Source organism: Panicum virgatum, chromosome 6K (genome assembly GCF_016808335.1).
Source record: "Panicum virgatum strain AP13 chromosome 6K, P.virgatum_v5, whole genome shotgun sequence".
NCBI classification, from domain to species: Eukaryota; Viridiplantae; Streptophyta; class Magnoliopsida; order Poales; family Poaceae; genus Panicum; species Panicum virgatum.
The window spans coordinates 35,911,253-35,934,204 of record NC_053141.1 but is presented as its reverse complement, the minus strand read 5'-3'; positions in this window follow the sequence as shown (position 1 = coordinate 35,934,204).

Here is a 22,952-nt window from a genome sequence, read left to right as displayed (position 1 = left end):
GAGGCGACGGTGACGCTTGAGTGTTCATCGGTGCATGAGATGATGGTGATGGAGAATGTGCCGGTGAACCTTACCGAGACAGTGCTGCCCTTGGGGAGTTTTGCGGAGATGCCGGTCTTGGAGAGGCATGCTGAGATGCCGGTCTTGGTGTTTGATCATCCGACTTTAGGACAATGTAGCGCTTATCCCATAGGATGTAGCCATGAATGGCTTCTGCTAGTGTCCTCTCCCCATCGCCTCCAGGAATATCAAGCTCGAGCGTCTCCCAACCCTGGCACACCTGCTTCACGCCAACTCTTGTGTATCTAGGCGGAATTTGCTGCCCGTGGTACACGTCACCTAGTTGGGTAGGCATGGCGGTACCGTACGCAACAGTGAACATTAAGTTCTTAACGGCAGTCTGCAGGTCACAAGGTGTCCGCTGGGTGATCTCATCCACTGGAAATCGCTGCGGGGCCGACGCTTCAACTGCGGCCTGGATCCCCATTGGCTCGGCGACGGCGACGTCTGTGGAAGCGCAGCTGCTTTTCCGCTGAGACAGGTGATCGGCTGCGACATTAGGCTCCGGAGGCACCGTTTGCGCTTGCTGTTGCTGGCTCATTGCTATGGCCACTTGGCGTTGAACCTCTTCCTCCAGTCTTTGATCGTGTGACTTGAGCCATTCCTCTAGCCTTTTTAAGTGCTCCCGCTCATCATTCTTTCTTCTTTGCCGGCTTCTATATGATTCAATGTAATCCCTGAACCCATAATTCCACGGAACCACGCCTTTGCCTCTTGTGCGGCCCGGATGCTCTGGATTCCCAAGGGCATAAGTCAGCTCGTCCCTCTCTCTATCCGGCTGGAATGTTCCCTCGGCCGCTGCTTGTATGGCCTCCTGTAGTCTCCGGGCTGCTCGCTGGATGTTTGGCCCATAGATGCAGTCACCAGTCAATGGGTCCAAGCTTCCCCCGTGACCATAAAACTAGGTCCTTGACCTTTCAGGCCAGTTCATGGTCGCAGGTTGGATGCCTCTGTCAAGCAGATCCTGCTCCATCTTCTCCCATTTGGGTTTTGCAAGCTTGTAGCCTCCTTGGCCTAGAGTGTGATGGTACACTTTCTTCGAGGCGTTGTCTTTGGCCTTCTGCACCTTCTAAAGCCCAAGCTCTGAAGACTTATATTCCACAATTGCATCCCAGTGACCCCTGAGCTTTTCGAGCTCGCCGGTAAATACGGGTGTGGTCCCGGTCTTGATATATTTCTTCGTCAAAATTTTCTTGAATGATTGCAGCTGTTCGGCCATCTTACTCAGGGTCCAGCGCTTGCATATCTATTCGGATTCAGCTGGAACCGTGAAGTTTTTCTTAAGCTCCCGCCAGCACCATTCTTTTTCTCTTTCGGGTACCGCATCCCGTTCCTCGCTTGGATTGGAAGCTTTCCAGAGCCTGAAGCTGATCGGGATGTGGTCCCTGACAATACATCCGGATTGCCTTATGAATTTTTTGGCGGCAGCTTCTGGAGCGATCGGTTCGCCATCTGGACCAACTTCCGTTATAATGAACCACCCTTCCAGTTTTTTTGTTGGGCCTCGCTTCGTCTTTTTCTGCTGTGACGATGATCCAGACGGCTATAAAAAAACATTCATAGTATTCATTTAGATTCAGATGAAAATATGATTGTCACTACAAATAAGTATAGTTGTGATATGTACATTAGCACTTTGTTCAGCAGCAACGTCATCCTGAATAGATGGTGGCTCAATTCCATCACCGGACATATTCAAATATATGTCGGTATTGCTGCCATCATCAGCTTGTTCAGGGACATCTCCTTGACCTTCGCCAATCATATTCAACAGGAACTATTCGTCTTCTGCGTCTGTGTGTCGCGGGTCCATCATAACTAAAATATGAATACAAATAAAACCCTTAAAAATTATCTAAATAATCCACATATTTGCGAGCATTTGACTAAGTACCGATCGATGGATGAGGTCAAGAAATATTCTCTAAGTAATTCAAGAAATATAAAAGAAATATTCTATCAATAATTTCACTAAGTACCGATCGATGGATGAGGTCGAGAAATATTCTCTAAGTAATTCAAAATATATACACAAAATATTCTATCTATAATTTCACTAAGTATCGACTGTGAAATATTCTAGATGGTTTTTTCACTAAGTACCGATCGATGGACGAGGTCGAGTAATATTCTCTAAGTAATTCAAGAAATAAACTTGAAATCATCTATATATGAAATATTCTGGACGGTTTTTTCACTAAGTAACGATCGATGGATGAAGTCAAGAAATATTCTCTAAGTAATTCAAGAAATATACATGAAATATTTAAAAGAAATTTAAACCCACTTTACACATACATACATACATACATACATTCAAACATTTCGAGAATTTGTAAATATACCTTTATTTACACAACAAATTATGATTTCACTCTGAACAACAAATTATGATTTCACTCTAAATAACATGAACTCTAAATAATATAATTTCAAAAGTAATTAACACCCTATTTGTCATCAAAATTAAAGAAATTAACAAATAATATATATTTTACAACATAATTTCTAAACAAATAATCCATATTTTCAAATTTAAACAAATAATCCATATTTAAACTAATTTCTAAACAAATTTAAACAAATAATTGGGCTCGCACAGGCGACGGCGGGGCGAGCCGGAGGACGCGGGGCTCTGGGCGGCGGCGTGAGGTCGGCGGCGCTCGGGGACGTTGGGCTCGCGCGGCGGGGTCCGGGTCGGGATGGCGGACGTTAGGAGTTCTCTGCAAATTTTTCAGATTTAATGGATAACTTTACTGGGTATGAAAAATAACACAAGTTATTAAGGCATAAAGCATAACTGATTTTTAAAAACAGTTATACTGCACTTCAAGTGTTCACATTTTTCTAGCAATCATAACTAGTTGTTTATAGGCTCTGGTAAAAATAAGGAATTTTTCCTAGCACAGAAATTATTTTTCTTGATTTAGTTCAATTACTTAAACCATTAATTAGTTTAACTAGTTTTGTTCCACTAAAAATCATCAAACTTTTTTTGTGGCCTATAAGTAACACAACTAACATGCTGTAAAAGTTTCAAGTGCATACATGACAAATTGACAGAGATATAAATAGATCTACACTATTAGGCATAAAACAAAAACTAAATAAAAACTTTAGCTAGAGGGTAACATTGGGTCTCAAACATTTACAGAGAGTTAAAATTTGCATGTACAAGCTACTACCCAAAAGAGAAGGCTGGTCAAAGCTTCTAGCTAGAGATCTAATTAAACCCCTATTTTTCTTGCTTTTAATCTAGAGCTAAAAACAGAGGTCAAATGAAAAAGGTTTTGTAAGAAAAGTTGTAGATCCACTCGTAAAGAACTCAAAACATTTGTATTTGCATTTTTCTTATTTTTCTACGAATTTCTATCTATTTTCAAAGTTCACTGGATTTAAAACAAAACTTAAAGGAAGTTTTATTAGCAAATGGGAGCACGCGCCGGAGCTGCTGCTCACGCGATGGGAGCATGCTCGCCGGGGGCGTGGGGGAAGGTGTCGAGGGGACTCAGGAGATCGAGCTCTACCTTTGGGTAGTCGCGGCGTGGGCTGGGCTGGCCTGTAGCGGCGGGTCGACGGCGAGCAGGGGATGGCGGCGAGGGCGTTACGGCGGCGGCGGTGTTCCGGCGGGTCTCCGGTGGGTTGGTCGGGGCTCTGGGCGGCGGCGTGAGGTCGGCGGCACTCAGGGACGTTGGGCTCGTGCGGCGGGGCTCTGGGCGGTGACGTCGATGGCGGCGGTGCTCGGGGACGGCGGCGGCACCAGGCGCAGATGAGAAACCAAGTGTTAGGGGGAAGGGCGAAGGAGGAAGGAATATATGGGGGGGCCTTTTGTCCCGGGTGAAGCCACCACCCGGGACAAAAGGGCCTTAAGTATTGCTAAGAGTATAGCTGGCAAGACTTAAGTATTGTTGTCCATTATCTCGCTGTTGTGGATGTAAGACATCTCGTTCTTCCATACATTGCAATTCTTGACGTGCTTCTACTGTATCTTTTGTCTTTCCGTACACTCCCAAGAATGCTATCAGGTTGACGCAAAAATTCTTCGTGAGGTGCATCACATCAATTGCATGACGAACATCTAAGACTTCCCAATATGGTAGCTCCCAAAATATAGATTTCTTCTTCCACATGGGCGCCATTCCGTTTTCGTTCGGAACAGGTTGGCTACCAGATCCCTTTCCAAAAATAACTTCTAGATCTTTTACCATGTTGAAGACGTCTTTACCACTACGGTGCATCGGTTTTGTTCGGTGGTCTGCTTGGCCTTTGAAATGCTTGCCCTTCTTTCATACCGCATGCCTGATGGGAAGAAACCGACGATGACCCATGTATACAACCTTCTTACAGTGAGTCAACCATATATTATCGGTATCATCTAAACAGTGTGTGCATGCTTTGTATCCCTTGTTCGAATGTCCTGATAAGTTACTAAGAGCAGGCCAGTCATTGATCGTTACGAACAGCAATGCTCTTAGGTTGGAGTTTTCCTGTTTGTATTCATCCCACATCCGTACACCTTCATCGCCCCAGAGCAATAAGAGTTCTTCGACCAATGGTCTTAGGTACACATCAATGTCATTTCTGGGCTGCTTTGGACCCGGGATAAGCACTGGCATCATGACGAACTTTCATTTCATACAGAGCCATGGTGGAAGATTGTACAGACAAAGAGTCACAGGCCAAGTGCTATGACCACTGCTCATCTCACCAAAAGGATTCATGCCATCCGTACTCAAACCGAACCTTATGTTTCTCGCATCCAAATCAAATTCAGGGTACGTTCTATCTATTTTTCTCCACTGCGACCCATCAGCGGGGTGTCTCAACATTGAGTCTTTCTTGCGTTCCTCTTTGTGCCATCGCATCAACTTAGCATTATCTTTATTTCTAAACAGACGCTTCAAACGTGATATTATAGGCGAATACCACATGACCTTCGCAGGAACTCTCTTCCGGGGAGGCTCCCCCTCAACATCTCCAGGATCATCTTTTCTAATCTTGTAACGCAATGCACTGCATACGGGACATGCATCCAAATTCTCGTACTCGCCTCGGTAGAGGATGCAGTCGTTGGGGCATGCATGTATCTTTTGCACTTCCAGTCCTAAAGGGCAAACAAGTTGTTTGGCTTCATACGTTGTGGCAGGCAATTCATTGTCCTTAGGAAGCATTTTTTTAACAAGTTTGAGTAATTCACCAAATCACTTGTCGGATACACCATTTGTCGCCTTCCATTGCCTCAACTCCAAGGTGGTGCCAAGTTTCTTCAATCCATTTTGACAATCTGGGTACAAGAACTTATGGTGGTCCTCTAACAACTTCTGGAACTTCAACCTCTTCGTTTCACTCTCACAGTCTACCTGCACATTGTGCAATGCCTGCCCCAGATCGTCGCTGGGATCATTTTCTGCTACATCTACTTCGGGCTCTTCCATGGGAATATCGTCATCGAATGCACTGATTCCAACATTCACGGGAAAGTGGTCGTCAAAATCTTCTTCTTCATTGTCTTCCATGGTAACCCCCTGTTCTCCGTGCTTCGTCCAACAAACATACTTCTCCATGAAACCATTTGCGAAAATGTGGCTGTGTAGGATTCTTGAAGATGAGTAATCCTTGTTATTGTTGCAATGAACACACGGGCAGCACATAAATCCATTCTGCTTGTTTGCCTCAGCCACAGACAAAAAATAATGCAGGCCATCAATGAATTCTTTCGAACGTCGGTCAGCATTGTACATCCATTGCCAGTCCATCTGCATTTTAAATAAATCGATTTGAATTCTTTACATATATCGAATAAATAAAATATATCAAACCTAAATTAAACTAAATGTAACATAACATGAATAATTAAAAGATATGCATCCATCATACATCTTGATTAATTAAAAGGAGTACTTAATCCATTACAGAACTTAACAAAGGAGTACTATACATGAAACTTAAAAATTCGGTCAACAACACATAGGTTTTCAACCGTCCTTGCGTTGGAACGCAGAATGCTCTAACGGATTTCTTGCTGGCGCAGAAGAAAATGGCGGAGCTGAAACCTCCTAGTTTGGTGGTGACGAACCGTAACGCCGCAATAAATCCTCATTATCAAACGGAGGTTCCTCGCCCCTTGCCATGCATTCTCTATATTCTTTTTCCAAATAACAGAGCGCTGCCCTATGAAAAGCACTAGGTTTTTTGGACCGACGACCTACTCGAGTTGTGCCCTTCTCTCCAGAAGGACAACGCTCACCCCCACCGGCGCCACTCTCTCCAGCTGCTGAAGCCATATTTTACTAAAAAATACCTTTATTTTCCACAAAATTATTTCCTATTACAATTACAATGACCAGATTAATAACTCTTGCAAATAACAATGAAATCATATAAAAAAGACGAAATGTATCATTAATCCTCAAGAAATCTCTAATTAATTGAAAGAATTCTCTATAACTTCTAATTACTTTGACACCCTTCAGTTCCAGGAGTACACTCTTTTCAATATCCAGAAACCCTCTAGAAGAAAAATAAACCTTTATTTCTGAAAATGTATATGTCAGTAACCTCAACCCTGCGGTGATGACACTGCCTTTCGGGGGGACACGGTGCGGTACAAGGATGTCACCAATCGGCCAGTCGCAGCACCAACATTTACGATTAATAGGCACAGCACTTGGCACAGGCAGCATGCTCGTTCATATGCTCTCAGTACAACAACGGCCATGCTGACTGCGTCAAATGCTGTCTTCTTATCAATCGGAAGTGCTGGTGATGCGACCAACCGATTCGCGACGTGCTTATAGCGCATCGTGTATTCCCGAAAGGTAGTGCCATCACCGTTGGATGGAGATTAACGACGTATACTTGTTTCAAAATAAAGATTTTTTTAGCTTCTAGATGGTTTCAATGTGAGCCTGAATAAATACATCACTAGAGTGTCAAAATAATCCATTCATAATACAAAAAATTTTAATATACTCATTTCATTAATTTATTTATGAATATAAAAATCAACTATCCACAATATGGTCATGTATACAAGTACATCACATGAAGTGTCTACACTCATTCTAAAAATTTCTACTATCCACATACTCATCTAAATCTAAAAAAAATCACACCTACATATGCAATCTAGCTAAATGCCCAAGAAATGAGCTAGCTACACATTTTCTCTATTTCTAAAGCATGAAATGAGCTATACAAGCCAAGGAAGAAGAGAAAAACAAGCCCCAAACCTTTAGCGCCGATGGATGGACGGGGAATCAAAGATCTTCACAAATGTGGTGAAGAAATGAGCAAGAACTCCTCTCTCCCGAGCCGAGAACAGAAAGAAACAAGTGAGCTGAATGGCTCGGGCGGGGGGAGAGGGAAGGGGATAAGGGGGCCAAGGCCTTTTGTCCCGGTTGGAGACACCAACCGGGACAAAAGGGGGGCCTTTGGTCCCGGTTGGTGCTTCCAACCGGGACAAAAGGGTACGCGGGCCTTTTATCCCGGTTGGATCCACCAACCGGGACAAAAGGCCCCTGTCCCCCCCCCCCCCCCCGCTGGCCCGGCTAGCCGTTGGACCCTAGACAAAAGCCATCTATTGCCCCGGGCCCAAAGGCTACCGGGACAAATGGCCTGGAACAAAGGTTTATTCTGTAGTAGTGGAGGCAATCAACACTACTAGAAAACAGACCTTCAGCACCGGCTGAGAAGGGCCAAAGGAACCGGTTTCCCAACCAGTGCCCCACAACCGCGACCAATGGCCTCGCCTTAAGACACCAGGTTTTTCAACCGGTGCCTTAGGCTTCCATTGGTACCGGTTGGAAACCCCAACCGGTACCAAAGAGGCTGACACGCTGACGCAAGGTGGCAGCCCCTTTGGTACCGGTTGGTCTTTCCAACCGGTATCAATGACATTTTCCTTTTTTTTCCCCAAATCCAGTTTTGTTTGTTATATTTATTACTGTTTATTCTTTTATAATTGCTAAACGCACTCAAGCTCTACAGTACTATACGTTCATTGGTCGTTCGTGTTCGTTTTCAGAGAATATTTGAAACTAACTAAAAGTGAAATGCGAGCATATAATTAAGCTAATTAGATGAACTAATATATTGACAAATTTACAAACATCAAGACATAATGTTTAAAAATATTTACAAATATACAAGTCATGTTTGTAGTCCAACTACTGGTCCCCTCAGGAGGTCGATGGAAGTCCTCTATGGATGTGACCGTCGTGGTAGAACTCGCCTCTAGGATCCAAGATCTCGTTCAAAATGAATCCGGCGAGCTGCGAGAGTTTGCGCGTGTTTGCGTAAGTTTGCGTGTGTTTGCGTGAGTTAGTTGAAATGAAAGTACAAAAATTCACTATATAAGGACATGCACATCTCATAATTGACACATTTGAATTAAGAATTCAGAATTACATAATTGACATTTACATTAAATAAGCACATAGATATTTACATCTCATAATTGACATAGAAATACACATGTAAATAAAAAGTAATTAAAGGAAAAACTATATCCATAATTCAATTCTAAGAATATCCATAATTGAATTCTAAGAAACATCTCTATAAGAAATATTCTCTATAATTCTCTATAATTCTAGTTCTATAATTCTCTATAATTCACTATATAATTCTAAGAAATATATCTATAACAAATATTCTCTATAATTCTAGTTCTATAATTCTCAATAATTCACTATATAATTCTAATAAATATATCTATAACAAATATGCTCTACAATTCTTTATAATTCTAGTTCTATAATTCTCTATAATTCACTATATAATTCTAAGAAATATCTCTATAAGAAATTTCTAGTAGTGAGTAAGCCTTAGAAAAATTATCAACCCTAATGTCCATCATTAAAATTCGTAAGCTATATATTCATCTTGTAACATGCATATTTATTTGAGTTGTAACTTATCATGCATCATATCCCAAACTTTTACCATAGCCTCTTGGTACAAATATTAGATCATGGTGAAAGTTTCATGGTTAGAAATGTAGTAGAACTATCAGAAATAAAATAACAAAATCATCCATATGACAGCATGGTAATTTAGTACCTCTAGTTCTAACCATTATCTGATGCTCCAAATTTTCAGGCAGGCTAATATCACTAAAAGCAAGCACTGGAATAAAACTTAGCTTTTCCCTACTAGAGGAACTATTTATACTAATTAAATGGCATATAATCAAGATTTAATGGAATATATAGTCACAATGTTCAAAAAAATTTCAAACTTTTGCATTGGTGTTATTTTAGTGCTATAAGAGCATGGAAAAAGTTTATTCACAGCACTGGAGCAGATCAACCAGAAATAAATCCTTAAGTTTATGACTAGATCTAACAAGTTGTGGGTTTTCATCTAGCTAGATCTGTCCATTGGTGTTCCAAATTTTGCACAGAGCTATTCTTGGCATGGAGCATAACATATCCAAAAATCAGTTATAGTTCACAAGTAGAACTCCTAGAACATTTATCCCTTATTTATTCTTTCATTTAACATACAATTAAAACTATTCGATATCAGCCAAAGTGGATATATACAAAGTTGTAGAATCTTTTCAGAGAGTCCAAAACATTTGAGTTTGCATTTTTCTGATTTTTCCTCCATTTGATATCGATTTTAAAAGTTCACAGGTTTGAATTTAGAAAGTTTCTTGAAATCTTTACATTTCAGCCCCTAGATCTAACACTTGGGTCCTTTTTATTTGCAGATATGCCCTTGGTCGCCGGTCCTCGAGTAGAGCTTCCCTTGCCAGCGATGTTCCGGCGAGGATAGGCCTCGGCGGCGTGTTCTGGGTAGGGGATACGCAAGAGGGACTCCAAGCGCACCTTCTGGTGCTCGGGGTTGAGGTCGGGGAGGATAGGAACGGCGGCTCGACGTCGGGCGGCGGCGCACCGGCGGCGGAGTTGACGGCGAAGCTGCTCCGGTGGCTCGGGATGACTTGGCGGCGTCGGCGTCGAGGGTCCTGGCGGTGGTGGCGCGCAGGGGACGATCTCACAGCGACGACGAGGCGGCGCGCAGGGTAGGGGCGGCGGCGTCGAGGCAGACGGCGGCGAAGGGGCGGCGCAGGGCGGGTTCAGCGCCATTGAGGAGGAGGCGCGGGGTCGTCGAATGCGGCCGGGGCGCGGCGTTCCAGGCGGAGAGGGCGGCGGCATTGAGGTGGAGGTGGCGGCGGCGTTGAGGTGGAGGGACGGCGGCGCACCTGTACGGGCGCAGCCGCGCGGGGACGTCGAGGAGGAGGCGCTTCGGTGGAGGAGTGGGCGGCGGCGGCGTCGAGGATGCGCGGTGATGGACGACCGGGCGGCGGCGGTGGACGATCGTCGGAGGGGGCGACGACGGCGTCGAGGATCGGGGGCGTCGAGAGGGCCGGCAGTAGAAGGGAGAAGTGAGGAAGAAGAGAGAACAGGGCACACTTTTTATACTATCGAGCCTTTGCCACCGGGTGAAAACACCACCCGGTGCCAAAAAGGTCCTAAGTCACCGGTTGCAAGACCACCCGGTGCCAATGGAGAGCCATAGGCACCGGGTGGAGATATCACCCGGTGCCAAAAGCCTCAACGGGCGGGAAATGAAAAGGGCCTCCGGTTGGAATCAGAAATCCGGTGTCTTAAGCTCTTTTCAGAAGTACTTTAGATGTTTTGCCGCCATGAAACTTGAAATCACAACATAGCTCAATGGAAAGCCAAAGATATTTATTCGCCGCGGCTCGGGTTCGACTCCAGGTCACCCATTTTCTTTTGTCCAAAGACATTGGCACTGGTTGAAAATGTCAACAGGTGCCAATAGGTTTTACTGAAAATTACATAATACATCTTTTAAATGCACAATTTATTATTTAAATACATAATAAATCAGATAATTGCATAATAATTCTTTTGATTACATAATAAATCATTTAAATTCATAATAAATCAAATAATTGCAAAATAAATCATTTAAATGCATAATAATTCTTTTAATTACATAATAATTCATTTCAGTGCATAATAAATTAGATAATTGCAAAATAAATCATTTAAATGCATAATAAATCAGATAATTGCATAATAAATCATTTAAATGCATAATAAATTAAATAGTTGCATAATAATTCATTTAATTACATAATAAATCATTTCAATGCATAATAAATCAGTTAATTGCATAATAAATCATTTCAGTGCATAATAAATCATTTAAATACATAATAAATCAAATAATTGCATAATAAATCATTTAAATGCATAATAAATCAGATAATTGCATAATAAATCATTTAAATGCATAATAAATAGTATAAATGCACAATAATTCTATTAGTTAGATAATAAATAATTTAAATGCATAATAAATCTAATAATTGTATAATAAATGATTTAAATGCACAATAAAGCGGATAATTGCATAATAAATCTGATAATTGCCATAACAATCATAGATAATCTTTAATATCATGTTCACGGGAAATATTACAAGACATAATCATTCAACTAAGGGAATATTAACGATGGTTCGCTTTACAATCGTCCTTTCATTATGATCATGACGTGCGTATGGAGCCTCCTCTTCGGCTAAAAGAATACTTGTGTCAACCTCCACTGCGAACGGAGTCATATCTTCAATCTTATTATATTCTTCTTCATCTGTGACATCGTCGACTCCCACAATTTTCCTTTTTCCTGCCAGAACAATATGGCGCTTTGGCTCATCTCTGGCACCTACAAATCTTGATTTATTCCTGGACTTGTCCTTTCTCGGTTTGCTAGACATGTCCTGCACATAGAAAACTTGAGTGACATCTTTAGCTAGGACGAATGGTTCGTCTCAATAGCCAAGCTCTTTGAGGTCTACCGTTGTCATTCCGTACTCGTCGATATCGACACCTTTTCCTGTGACCCATTGACAACGAAATAGAGGTATTTTCAACGACCCATAGTCGAGTTCCCAGATCTCTTCAATGTAACCAAAATATGAGTTCGTTTGGCCACTAGAGTCGGTGGCATCTATACAGACACCACTATTTTGATTGTTGCTCTTGTTATCTTGGGATCTTGTATAAAATGTGTAACCATTAATTTCATATCCTTGGTACATCAAGATTGAATTTGCCGGACCCCTGGCCAGCCAAGCTAGCTGCTCATGAATTTGATCGTTAGCCATGACTTCTTTCTGCAACCAGGTGGCGAATGTATCGTTATGATGTTTTGTAATCCATGTCTCAGACTTCAAAGGGTATATGATTCGCACAATTTGCATGTGCTCCTCCATGTATGGAGCCACCAAGGCTGATTATTGCAGAACTGTGAGGTGTGCTTTGCTCAATGTGGCATGATCTGTGGCATTTACTGATTTTCTTCCAAGTGTGTCCTTTCCAATCAGCCGCCCCTTATGACGTGATACTGGAATCCCAATTGGACAGAGTTCTTCCACATAGTCAACACAAAACTCAATGACCTCCTCTGTGACGTAACCCTTCGCAATGCTTCCTTCTGGACGAGCTGATTACGAACGTATTTCTTTAGGACTGCAAAGTATCGTTCAAAAGGGAACATATTATGAAGGAAAACAGGACCGAGAATACCAATTTCTTTGACCAGGCGAACTAGAAGATGCGTCATAATATGGAAGAATGATGGAGGGAATATCATTTCAAGACTGACTAAACTTTGGACAACATCCTCTTGTAGCCTGCTTAAACTCGATGGATCGATTGCCTTTTGAGAAATTGTGTTGAGAAAGGTGCATAGCTTTATGATTGTTGCTCGAACATTAGCTGGTAGAATACATCTAAGTGCAACTGGAATCAATTGCGTCATCAACACGTGACAGTCATGGGACTTTACGTGTGCGAATTTCTTCTCTTTCAAGTTCAGTAGCCTCTTTATATTCGAAGAGTAGCCTGATGGGACCTTGATACTATTCAAACAGTCGAACATACTTTGCTTCTCTTTCTTACTAAGAGTGTAGCACACAGGACCTAGATAATGACGTCATTTATCCCTTTTTTCTGGATGTAGGGCGGCCCATTGTTTCATACGTTGAAGATCTTGCCGCGCTTCCAATGTATCCTTTGCCTTACCGTAGACACCAAGGAAGCCTAGAAGGTATTAGAGAAAAATACCACATCACCTTGGCAGGCACCCTCTTCTTGACACGCATCCCCTCAACATCGCCTGGATTATCTCGAGGGATCTTATACCGGCATGCGTTGCATACAGGGCATGAATCCAAATTTTCATACTCACCTCGATATAGGATGCAGTCATTAGGACAAGCATGTATCTTTTGTGCCTCTAATCCTTAAGGACAATCAACTTTTTTTACCTCGTATGTTGTCTCCGGCAAGGTGTTACCCTCAGGGAGTAAGTTTTTTATAAGTTTCAGCAACTCCTCGAATCCCTTGTCAGACAAACCATTTGATGCCTTCCATTGCAATAATTCTAATATGGTACCCAACTTCTTTTGGTCTTGTTTGCAATCAGGGTACAATAATATTCTGTAGTCCTCCAACATACGCTTCAGATCTCTCGATTCCTTTTCTGTTTCGCAACCTTCCTCAGCTTCGCTCAGCATCTGACCAAGATCATCTTCTACAACGTATCCATCAGTATCTTCTTCAGGCTCACCCATTGCAGTGTCATTGAAAAAGGAATTATAATTGGCTGCAAAGTCAGGAATCCTGTCCTCTTCTTCTACATTATTATCCAGCACAATTCCTCTTTCGCTATGCTTGGTCCAAACATAGTAGTTCGGCATGAAACCACTATTGAACAAGTGACTATGGATGGTTCTTGATGATGAGTAATCCTTCTCATTCTTACAGAATTTGCATGGACAACGAACGAAACCGCCATACTTGTGTTTCTCGGCCGCTTCTATGAATTCATGCACGCCATCCATGAACTCCTTTGAACGCCGGTCGGCCATGTACATCCATTGCCGACTCATCTGGGTCCACAATACATTTATATACATTATTATACTGTATAAATAGTTTATTCATACTACTAATTTATAACAATATATTTATATAACTGATAATACATATAACTATAATAAATAGATAATATTCACTTATCAAATAAATTGATAAAACATATAAATACAATAATTTAATAGTATTCAAATATCAAATAAATTGATAACGCATATAACTACAATAAGATGCTACAAATAAAAATAATTATCACATGTATAAACTAAATAAAGTAATAACTGTTTCTAAAAATTAATTGCTAAGTTATAAAAAAAACTAACCTTTTTTTTAAAAAAACAAAAATTCGCCTCCCCTCACCTCTCTCAGCTGTCATGAACAGTGAGTTCACGGCAGCTTGAGGGGGGAGGGGCTGAGGTATTTATAGGCTCGGGCCAACGGCACCGGTTGGTTTCAATGACCCGGTGTTAAATTTTGTTCAATAGCACCGGGTCAAGGCACCAACCGGTGCCTTAGGCCCGAGCTCCTGGCAGCTGTCACGTTTCATCACCATAGGAACCGATTATTACCATCAACCGGTGCCTATAGCGCCGCCTTCATTTGGTACCGGGTGGTGGTTCATACCGGTTTCTATGCTGACGCATTGGAACAGGTTGGAACCACCATCTGGTGCTAATTGTCCTCCACTAGGTCGGTCGAAGACCAAAAGTACCAGCTGCTGTTGCAGCCGGTACCGATGGCCCGTTTTCTAGTAGTGCAAGCATATAAAGGCAATGCAAGGAGCGCCCCCACCACGCGCTCATGACTGAGAACGTTGATGAGACGGAGAGCCAGCAAGAAACCAAGCAGCAGCGTCTCTGGTCTGGTGGTGGCGGACGACGGGCGACGCCGCCGCGTCCTGCTCCGACCCTGCTTGGAGCCACCGTGCTTGGACGCGACGCGCGAGCCACGAGCTTCTTGCTGCTTGATTGCAACGACGATGCTGGCATCTATCTATCCGGCGCGCTCGCCATCGATCAGTTGCCGATTTAATTTTGTGCGTGCGGATCATATCGCTCCAGTGTCTCGAGGGTTAAAACTATTCGGCCAAAATTTCGCGACATACCCGATATTTCGGTTTTATCGATAGAGTCTGATATTTTTTTACTGGCCGATATTGAGTTTATAAATATTTTTTCTACTAAAAATAAATATTAGAAATAAATAAAAAATAAAAAATTCTGATATTTCAGTTTTATCAGTGGGGTTCGATATTTTTTCCCTACCGGAATTAAAAACCCTTCTCGATCGATCTGCGTCGCGGCCTGCTGGTGTGCTTGGTTTTGATTGGTAGAGCGCGGGCGGGCGGAGGGAGAAGGAACTTGGCGTGCGTGCTTGATGAGATGGAGATCTGACTGCTGACACTCTGGACCTGGTGTGGTGGATGGTACTAACGGAGATGGCGCTAGTCATCTATCCTCATCATCGCTGGCCTGATGAGACCATTAGTGGCAGGGTCCCATGAGATCAAGGTGGCTAAATGCCTAAATCCTAGGCGCTGCGCAAATCGGAAACCTGTCTGGTCGCAAACGTGCCATGCATGTGAAATTTTACACACTCAAGTGTAAAATCCAGAGAGTCAGAGCATATTACTCAGCTCGTCTTCAGAGTTCGGCTTCAGGGCTACAAACTGACTGAATTTTCAATCCACTAATTTAGCGGAAACTGCCAAATAGTTCGACGGTTAATCTAGTCATCCACTCGAGTTCAGAGTTCGGAGCATAAATTGTTCAGCTCTTCTTCGGAGTTCAGCTTCAGAGCTACAAACAAACTGAATTTTTAATCCATTAATTTAACGGAAACTGCCAAATGGTTCGATGGACAATCTCACTACACTTTTTTTTTTGAGAATTGCCAATCTCATTACACTTTTTTTTTAGAGGAGCCAATCTCATTACACTTAACACCCGCAGTCGTCAGAGAGGCCGAATTCAGACAGGATGAGCTCGCGCCTGCGATACGCACTGGGCCGCCTTGTGGGCTGTGGCTGGATCCGCGCGGCCCGTTGCTGCACGAGCAGGGCCTTGAAGGCCCACAGGCAAGACCGCGAGGCCATTTCAGGAGCCTGTGTCCGGGTAACTCCGAATTTCGCCTCTACTACCGTTGCTGCACTTTTCAATTTGTATAATGTAAAATTTCATATATTCAGATAACGGTACAAATGGAACACCGATGACTCAAGACACAGATCACGTAATATGGATTAACTTATCACGACATAAAATAATGCCAATATTACAACAGAAATTATAAAAGAACAAAACAGATCATTACGTAATGAGAAGGACGATAAAATAAGGGCCCATAAAAATTCTGGTACAAAATAAAGGCATACGATGAGCACAAGTGTTGATTTTAGCATTAACAGATCTTTTTTTTTTGCGAGTAAAGAGAGATTTATATTAATTGCTCACTAACGTATTACAGTCATGAGCAATGATCTACTCAGCACATCTAGAAAAGTGGTTGCGCCACACAGCACTATGGTTTAACCAGCACTATGGTTTAACCGCTTTGCTGAATGCGCAAGCTCATTTGCTACACCATTTCTCTCTTTTTATATGACGCAACTCGAGATCGGGAGACAGTTTGCTGTCCTGCAGCCTCTTGGATAAGACTGCCCGTAGTGGCGCTTGTAAAACGCGCGCTACCCCTTTACAGTAATTTTTTACCGCAAAATCCTCCGTAGCGGGTGCGGTAAACCAATCTGATGGCCGCTCGAACTGAAAATGCAGCGCGGTACTGCACGACGCGGTATCCTGATGGAGGCGGGCCCCTTCATCCTTCCCGCGTCGTCTCCTTCCCGCGCCGTCTCCAACCACCGCAGCTGTGCGCCGAAGCTCGAGGAGGCCACCGCCATGGACCCGCGCTCGAGGCCACCGCCAATGAGGGCACGGGGAGACAGAGGGCCGACGAAAAGAGAGAGATTTCCCGGAGCGAGGAGGTGAGAGGACTGAGGAGGGAGGAGATCCGGCGCGGTGAGGGAGCACGGTGAGGACAAGGAGATCCTTCTCCCGTGCGGCTGCCCAGGATGCTTGTTCAGGCCCCCGCCGCCACCGCCGCCGCCGGGGACCGAGCTCGAGCGCCGCCGTCCGCGTCGGAGAGGGAGGAGGAGGGAGGAGGAGCGCGCCATGGCCGCGCGCCCGGAGCAAGGAACAAGTTGCCACCGACACCCACCCGCCTGGCTCCTCTGCTGTAATAATTCACGAGCAAAGAAAATCAGAGACATGAATTCCTAGCTTTTTTCCCTTGGTTACGAACACAAAATCATCAAAACGATTAAACCACAAAAGCCAACCAGATCCCGGCCGAATGCTGCACAGCAGCTGCCGCTTGCCCCACAAGGGCAGCGCCGGGCGCTGGGCCGCCGCTGGGAGGACACGGGTGGCCACGCGCCGGCAAGTCCGTGCGCCTCCGCCGGGATGGCGGCCAGATGCGCCACGCCGCCGCAGCTGGGTCCTCGTGCTCGCTCGCTTGCTCACGGGTGTGCTCTCCGAGCCACACTCAAGTGCGGCGGACTGCGGCGTCAGCAAGGGCCAATGCGCCGCCGGTGGGATGCGCCCTTGCCGAGTGGAGCGGGCCGGCGTCAGCAAGGGCCACCGCGGCTGTGAAGTGCGAGCGCCACAGGAGGGAGGAAAAAGTAAAATGCTAACGCATGGGCCCCACCACATGGTAGTTGGTATAGAGAGATATAGAGTATGAATGGGTGTAGAAGAACTGAATACAGAGAAGAAAATCTCGATGACCAGGATGAAATATTCCATTTAGAGTGTGAATTTAGGGTATGACGAGTGCGGATAGCCTAATAGAAGCATGCTAGCTTTAAAGTTCTCGACTCCTTAAAATAACAAATGACCATTACGCAATCCAACTCAAGAACAATCGGCAACCGGAACCATTCTGCTGCCAGATTCAAGCCTTCCCTACACGCCATGGCTTCTACTTCCTCTGCATCGATTGCTGCGGAGATCACTTTCCAAGCATTGACAAATCTTTATGTTGATGAGGAACAAAAACATACCATAACAGATACATTGCAATCAACAACAAGCGAGAAAATTGAATAATACCTAATCAACATAGGTATTAAGATATTCCATTCATTTCAAATTATAGGTCGTTTCACTTTTTTAATCCTAAGTTTGATCATTTGTAAACATAGTCAAATTTAAGTTATTACTGAAGAACTTGTATTGCTGAATGAAGCCACAATAAAAAAAGTAATATTTTATATAATTTTTTAAATAAGACGAGTGGTCAAATTTATAGTAAAAAAATCACACGACCTATGATTTAGAGGGGAGGAAGTACTATCTACTATGTGTTTTGGAGTTTGAGATATTTGGCAAATAATAATTTAATATTGACATGACGATGTAGAAAGATAGAAATAGTTAGATAGTCACCTCATGGCCCGTCGTTGTCGTGCCTGAGAAGAGCTGGCGGCTGGCCCAGGAGGACTAGGAGGCAGGAGCATGAGCGGATAAGGTTTGGAGCTCGTGGGGAACGATGCAGTGGTGGGCTGGTGGCCGCTTGCTTCTTGGACTGTCTTGTAAATGGACCGGGCTGCAATTTTTTGTTGGCCTGCATTGTAAGTTTCAATTAGATCGGTTAATTTCGTCAATTCTATACATTTTTCGAAAGTTTTTTTCCTCCATGTCTTATAGTGTTTGAAACTAGAAAAATGCTGCACCATTGGCGCCCCCGAGGCCCGTCACGGATACACGGATATATATATATATATATATATAGTTATAAAATTTTATTGCTGGCTCGGTCAAATTTGATTTGGGTTGTTAAATGTATGTGTGTGAGGTGTAGACTGTTGAAATATGTCTACGGATCGTCCATGTGTTCGTAGCGAGAAAATTTGTATGTGGCAGTCATTATAGATGTCAATGTTGTGGTATATGCAGTGTGTAAATGTGCAAGCGATTAAACCCGTCACAGATACACATTAAGGAGGTTGGTTTCGCAAAACTCTAGGGGGTTTTCTGTGAATTTGATGTTCGTCGAGTGCAGATTGGTTTTGCCAAGGACCAGGATTTTTTTTCCATAAAGTTGCCATCAATAGAGTGCATGTCGATTTTGTTGAAGTTCAGGTGGTCTTTTGTAGACATTCACAAAGATTGGGGTTTTTTTTGTAAAATTGCCATCCATGGACTGTGGGTTGATTTCACCAAAGGTCCAAGGGTTTTTCGCCAAATTTACGTCCCCAGATCGTCTTGGTTTTGCATTAAGCGGGTTGGTTTTGCAGAAGTCTTGAGGTGTTTTATGTAGATTTGTTGTTCGTGGAGTGCAAATTGATTTCACCAAAGCTCATAAGATTTTATGTGGAGCGACGTAGGTAGAGTGCGGGTTGATTTTATTAGAGTTCAGAGATTTTTTTTATTTGAAAAACTATAGTAAGCCCCACATATAATTGGTTCCGTGGGGCCCACATATAGTGGGACCCACTTGTGGGGTCCATAGTAGGGCCCACTTGTGGAATCCACGTTGTCGGATCCTACGGGGCCCACGGTGGGGCCCACATGTGGGACCCATGTCCACAGGTCCCACATATAGGGTCAAATACTCTAGAATTGTTTCTGGTCGTTGGATCGACCGATCCGACGGCCCATACATTCTTGTCGATGTGGCCACCTCTTGGTGCAAGAAAATGCACCAGGATTAGTTAGATAGATAGATAGATTCGCGCAAACATCTACTGCAATTGGATCATACCCAAACTCTACTTCCTTTCTCTCTCCTCAACCTTCCTATGCTCTCTCTCCCTGCGCTACCGCTTGCTGCATCCGCGGCCTGCGCCGCCGCCTGCTGCGGACTGTGCGCTGCCCCCGTGCCCCGCACTCGCCGCACAACGGAGAAGAAGGCCCCAGCTCACCAGAGAAGAAACGCCATTTCAACATTCGATTTTAGTATTTTTCAACATTTCTTGCTTCCAATTTCAACATGTCCTCTCTACAGTTTTCAACATTTTGAAATCAAACATTGAACCAGTTTTAAAAAAAAGTTGAATTAATCTTATCAAAATATTAAACAATTTTGCAGTAGCTAGTTGGGCCAAATGAACTTTAAAGATAGATGGCTTATATATCTTCCACAAGATATATATAGGAGCCCCCAGTTAATATGGTTAATTAAGATCTGAAGCCGAAATAACTATGATAATTTCAGTTACTTAGAACTTAAGACTGAAATATTCGATTTCGGTTAGTCCGGTTCGGCTTCTCGATCTCGGTTAATTATGCCCACCTCTATGTCTGCTTGTGCGCGCGCTGCTGCTACCTGATCGTATTCTGTTTTGTGTCTATCTGTGATGAGTCAATAGTTATTGTTAATCACTATGCCCTTAAAGAAATCATTGTTACTTCACTTTCGCTGTTAGGTACGAAAGACCGTGTTTACTGTTCGTGGATGTACATATCAACTACGCTACGTTTTGTTTGATGTATATGATGTCATGTGGGAGGCACCGTCGTTCGCTTTGCCGGACCACTTCTACTTGTGCAATAAGCCTGGATGCCTTCCATCGGAATGCGCGATTAGATTTGTCGCAGGGTGTCAAACGACAACACGCCCAACGAGTCACCCTAGAGCGGCCCTGTGGAGTCAGCAGTGAAAAGGACAGCCGCCGTTGAAATTCTCCCGGCAGTTTTGACTTGCTTGGCAAGCCAGCCGGGCCGAAACCCGCTCCCATCCCTGGAGATCCGCTGCCGCCGCGGTCCGATGTGGGCCCGCGTAAGGGTGGGAAATGGAAAGCAGATATCCGAATTATTCGACAGTCGTATCTGTTTAAATATTAATATGGATATTCGTATTCGAATTTAATGTGGTAGTAAAGTGAATACATCTGAATCCGATTTTTATTTATTTTCTCTATCCGATTCCACATCCGTATTCGACAATATCCGACACCATTCGTATCCGTTTTCATTAAAAAACTATTTTAAAATTATATTCATTTCTCAAAACTCATATTATTAATTTTTTATAGTAAAGATATAAAAAGATTAACTTTACTTTTAAATATTCTTGTTTTATGTTGAAATTACTTCTATATTTTTTACTTATAGATAATATAAATTATGTATATGTTATTTTTATTATATTTTTATTTCTGATATTATTTTTATGTATTTATTTATTAACATATTTATTGATAAATAAACTATTTTTAACTAGCTATCTTTATTATATTATTATACTTTTATTTGTACATGTATAATGATTTTATAATCTAAAATTACCAATAAAGAAAATAGCTAAATGTTAGCTCATATATCGAGTAAATATCCGAATTAAAATCCGAATCCGAGATATCCGTTTTGCATTCGTATCTGATAATATCCGAATCCGTATCCGTATTTGATTTAAAATGTGGTAAAACATGCTATCTGAATCCGATTCCATGCGAATTCGATCCGTTTACATCTGCACGCCTTGGACTCGGTCCGGAGGCACGCGGGCCCACCTATCATGGGGTTCACGTAAATGTAAATCCTCGCGTAGTACGTGGTTGGGTCTCGTGGTACATTCCATTCGGATGAAAAATGGAGGCTGTGTGTTTAGTTGTAAAAAGTATACGAAAAGTGTTTGCGAAAAATACTGTAGCACTTTTCGTTTGTATGTGGTAAATATTGTCCTATCATAGGCTAATTAGGCTCAAAAGATTCGTCTCGCAACGTACATCAAAACTATGCAATTAGTTTTTTTATTTACCTACATTTAATACTCCATACATAGATTATTTGTTATATTTAATATTTCGATGTATTTTCATGGAAAGTTTAGAAAGTAGTTGGGATAACTAAACACGTCCGGAGGCGGCTTTGCGTTTGTGTGTCGGCTAGGGACTCTGGGTCGCGGGCACAGACGTCAGGTTCCCGTGCGCGCGCTGGGCGGCCCGTGAGTCCGGTGGCGGCACGCGGCCCACGTGCTGGGCCGCGAGCGCTTTTCCCTCGCTGCGCAGCAGCGCCACCACCCGGTCACTCCGCGCCCTTCATCAATCAATTAATTTATTTATTATAAATCTCTCGAGGGGTTTGCGTTAGGTGAGCCGTGAGCGCCGATGATTATGCTGCGTACGTGTCCGCTTGACGCACGCTAATTATTAGCAATGGCTGTGTTTGGTTAGGAGTGAAAAATTTTGATGGAATTTTTTTTTTGCAACTTTAACCACTAATTTGAGATATTAAATTAAGTCTAATTATAAAAGCACCTCCACAACTATGGGTACTGTAGCAATAGTGTACATAATAAGACTTTTGACCACACGATTTGACGATAATTAGAGCATGGTCACTATATCATTATTGTATCCAATCATGTATTAAATAGACTCATTAGATTCGGCTCGAAAAGTTGCATCTATCTCTAAAAAGATTTTACAAATAAATTATATTTAGTATTTCATATATACAAAATTCTCTTTTCGCAAAATTTTTAGTGTTACAACCAAACACGGCCAATCCTTCAGCCGCGGCGTTCTAGCTGCTTCAGCCGTTTTACAGATTTCTTTTTTGCGATTTTTTTCTTCTTTTTTTCCTTTTGCATCTGGTGGCTTCACGTGATGTGGTCTGGTCGCGTCATCCTGTTTATATCGAATTTATTTTTTCTTATATAATAATTATTCCGCTGCGGAACAGCTTTTCCCGTTGCTCATCCCGCCTTTCGAATCGCTGGTCACGTGCTGGCCTCCTCACAGTGTTCTCGCTGGTAACCGACCCTGCCAGTGGGGTCACCCTGTCATGGGCCCCGCGCCATCACCAGTTTTCGCTTTTTTTTTTCTCTCTTAAAACAATGTTCGGCAAGAGCAGCCTTCGTAGATTACTGTTACGTTACGAGGTGCGACGAGGCTGGTGACGAGGATTGGGAGACGGCGGTTTCATCGGATTCTTTTTCAGGTTAGTTTTGGGAGCTGTGAGTTTGT